Below are 4,268 nucleotides of genomic sequence, written 5' to 3' on the forward strand. Positions count from 1 at the left end.
GTATTTATCCAATGTTTCCCAGAACCATAAGAAAACTGGTCTATCCAAATGACGTTTGTGATAGTTGAGTTCTAATACTGTTACATCCCATTTCTGAATATTTGGATCTAGATGAACTTCATCATACTTGAGATGGAAGGCTTTAATTTTAGCAAATATGTCAACTGGTGATCCATCAGGCAAAAGCCATGGCCAGCCTTTGAACTGCCAAGCAGGACCCTGCACAAAAACTGCTACAACTCTGTCCCAGTCTTGAGGCATAAGTTTAAGGGGCTGGTCTACTACTCTGTAAGGTACGGTAACACTAATTGCAGTGCCTCTTGGTTGCATCTGATCTTTTCTTCTCTGTATCAGAGTTTCATTTTCTCGCTGACAGCCTTGTTTCTGTTTTTCATCTGATGGGACAAATTTCAGATACTGTAGAAGGTCTTTTGCATTAAGCATAGTTTTTAAAGAGGTGGTAGCTGCAGGAATTATGATAATGGGTGTGCGTGATCCTTTCTTCTGATTTGGGGGAGGTCTTGCTTGAGAAACTGGTCTTGGTACCAGTTGTGCTGCAGGAGTCTGAGTCTTACAGGCAGATGCACCCTCCATTACAGATTTCAGTGTCATACCATGGTAAGTCCCAATAGTATCAATTTTAAAGCCTTCCGTCTCTTCTTTTCCTTTGAATCTTTCCTGGTCACATCTGTTGTAGGCAGCTGGAATGGGCTGTTTAGTACGCAATGTGGGGTCCACAGGTGCTGCGTTTGGAGCTGGTCGCTGTTCAGGTGCACGCCCTTCTTCTCTAGCTTTTACAGACTGAAGAGTTGCAAAAATATTCTTGGAAAAATTCTTTCCTGTGCTCTGTAAGATAGTTGTTCGCGTCCTCCACACTCTCTCTCAGCTGACAATGTCTCGGGTCACATCTACCTCAGCATCTACAAAACTCCTCTGTTTAAGGGCAGTTATATCATCATCTAAATCAGTCTTGATAGTAGATCTTTTCTTAGCCATAATTTTGGCTTTGATTTCAGCAATTTTTTCCACTGACATAGCTTCGGACAAAGACCTAATCTGTTCAGTCTGTACAGTCCCTTCTTTATGACCCTCCAGTCGAGCAGCCAATCTCTCTCTATCAAGGAGCACACACTCTTCATCCTCAATACGTGGTTTCTTAGCTTCTGCTAAAACTTCGTCTGCAGCTCGCTTGACTTGAGTAGATCACTGAAGACCTATTTCTAGGGGGGCACTTCTGTCTATACTTGCCAATGTTGAGGCTTCACCGTTGAGATATCCTAGTAGGTCTTTCCGGTCGACCATGATAATATTTTCAGTAGCTGCCCGTCGGACATAAACAGGATGAGAAAGGTGCACATTATTAAACAGAAATAAGATGGAACCCAATGTGTAGTACTCTCTGGGCTGCCCTTCCTTTCCAGTTCCCCAAACTACATAGTTGGTCTTCACATTCTTGGGCCAGGAGAACTCCTCGAAGATCACTTCGTCTCCCTTCACCACAATCTCCTTCTTCTGGATGTTGTACTGTCGCAGGACGCTGGGCACGTCCGCCATCTTCTCCCCCCTCGCCGCCGCCGGCCCCGGGCGCCGCCGCCGTGCCTGCCTCCTTCTGGCCCCGTCGCCTCGCCCTCTTCCTCCTCCTCCTCCGCCGCTGCAGCCGCCGCCTCCGCGAACCAACAGCCGCACCACTAACAGCCGTTCTGTCCTCGCCTACGACAGCAGCAGGAGCAGTCGAAGTGCCTTATATTTTAATACAGAATAGCACATAAATCAAAGTCTCTAGCTCAAAGAATTTTCAAAGAATAAAAACATTTGTTTAACTAGTACCCAGTATTTATCAACTACAAAAACAAAAAAGAAAGACTCTTAGTTCTTCATGTTTTTAAGGCATTGAATTAAACAGCCTTGGAGCTAACCAGCCTAATTTTAAAATTTCTTATATGAAATAATAAGTGCCCAAATGTTTCTGATAGTTAGATATGGGTTTTCTCTTTCTTGTAGCTAAAATCTTCCTCATTCATAAAATAGGGGAAATACTTCATTTGTGAATGATTTAAAGTTAAAGGATTTGTCATATTAAGTAACAAGGTCTTTTTCTAAGGTTCATATCCTGCACAGTAAGTTATCCTAGAAAGAAAAGAGAAAATTGGATGATGATAGAAGGATTAAAGTTATTAAATTAAAAATTATACATGGATTTGTCAATATCAATATATCTATAAAGGTGTAGCAATAGCCTAGAAGAAGAGTCAGGATCTGCTCTAACAAATTTATGAAGAATAAAAATTTTAAAAATATGTAATATAAAAACATGTATATAAATGTTTCCTTTATGATTATTCATGTACTCCAGGTAGATTGTCCTTCTGGTGATCTTGAATACTTCAATGTTTCTTAAATGCTTAACCTAAATTATTAATACAACAGAGTCCTCTCATCTACTGATTCTTAGTAACAGTTATTCATTTTATGTCTCTGAGTTTAGCTGTGATAAAGTTTGAACAGAAAGTTAAAGGTTTTGGTGAACTGAATTTTTTCATGGAATTGATTTGTTAATAAATTCTATCTCTCACAAGGCTTGTACATCATCTGAAGAAACTTGAGCCCTGCCTGTATATTTAGAAACACTCAATGTGGTTGATTTGAATTTGTGCCCTTTTGTGTTCTTCAGTATAATTAATTTCCTATTCCTTCAGGAGATTATATATATATATATATATATCTCCATATATCTCCTATTCCTTCAGGATATATCTATATATAATATATATAGATATATATAAAATATAGATAGATAGATAGATATCTCCCTATAACACACACACAATAGCTCAGTCTGTCTGTGCTATATTCTGTTGTGCCGATGAAAAGAGATGTAGTATACCATCATATCAACTGACAGAAACTTTATATTACAAGTTAGAAATTCTATAGGAGCAAAAGAGAATGTTCTAGGATAAGTTAGATAAGTAACTAGCAAACTCTCTAAAGTCATAGGAGCTAGGAGATATAAAGTAGATATTTACTGTCTTGGGGAGAGGGAACAGGAGACAAAGTATCGGCTAGGCAGTGCTGGGGCATTGACCTCTACTAGTCTGTATAAAACATGACATGTGGGTCAAATCCAGCTGCTGCCTATTTTTGTATGGCCTGTGAGCTAAGAAAGGCAAAGGCTTTTACATTTTTAAATAGTTCAAAATTGTAAAACAGTAATATTTTTTATGAAATATGAAAGTTATATGGGAGTTCAAATTTCAGTGGCTACAAAGAGTTTCATTGGTATAGAACTACACCTATGTATTTACATATAGCCTATGGCCACTTTTAAGTTACAAGAGTAGAACTGAATACTTGTAACAGAGGCAAAATTACCATAATATTAAGACATGTACTCTCTTGCAGTTTGCAGGGAAAGCATGGTGACCCTGGACTAAATAGTCTAGATCAGTGGTGGCGAACCTATGGCATGCATGTTACTTGTTTTACTTTTAGACAAAAGATATTAATTATGAGTTGTTTTTTTCTAAACTAAAACCTCAATATTCAGGTTTAATTGCAGTATTGGCACTTAGCGATAAATAAGTAGGTATCGGGTAGCAGTTTGGGCACTCGTTTATCAAAGGTTTGTCATCACTTGTCTAAGCAATGCTTTCCAATCTTTAATGTGCACGTAAAATACCTCAGTGTCCTTGTAAAAATTTAGGTTCTGATTCAGATGAGGCCTGCATGTCTGCATTTTAGATGAGCACCTAGTTTACAGGGTCCTACTGGTCCAAGGACTGCACTTTAAGTAGCAAGGGCCTAGCGCAGGGTTAACATGCTTAGTTTACAAAAGGCCAAATAATAAGTATTTCAGGATTTGTGTACTATGTACGGTCTTTTTAAAATAACTGCTGAAATCTTAAAGAGGAAAGCAGACATAGACAATATGTGAAGAAACAGAAGAGGTGATTCCAATAAAACTTTATTAGTGGAAGAAAATGTACTGGGTTTGTACTTAGGGTGTAAATTCTTCTTGCCAACTGTTGGAAGAGTGTACTATATTGGTATAGGGTGTCCACTAAGAAATAGGCATTGTCCTACCTTCAGTTTGCATACTTGTTCTATTACCTCCCAATAATAGTAATGCTAATGATAAAAATAATCTTTTATTTGGTGATTATATGCCAGGCTCTGTGCTAAGAACTCTTTATTTTCATATTTCATGCCCAGAACATTTCTAGGAAGCAGATGCTATCATCATTCTTGTTTATGAACAAAGAAACTGA

At 38.4% G+C, this 4,268-nt stretch overlaps 1 pseudogene; it reads right to left on the bottom strand.

Annotated features, from left to right (window-relative positions):
• Positions 1-6: 6 nt before the first annotated feature.
• LOC101726193 (parafibromin pseudogene) lies at positions 7-1,627 on the bottom strand (annotated as a pseudogene).
• Between the last annotated feature and the right edge of the window lie 2,641 nt (positions 1,628-4,268).

This window comes from Heterocephalus glaber, unplaced genomic scaffold (genome assembly GCF_053883595.1).
Source record: "Heterocephalus glaber isolate CG9 unplaced genomic scaffold, H.glaber_assembly_v1.0 deba00001586, whole genome shotgun sequence".
Lineage (NCBI taxonomy): Eukaryota > Metazoa > Chordata > Mammalia > Rodentia > Bathyergidae > Heterocephalus > Heterocephalus glaber.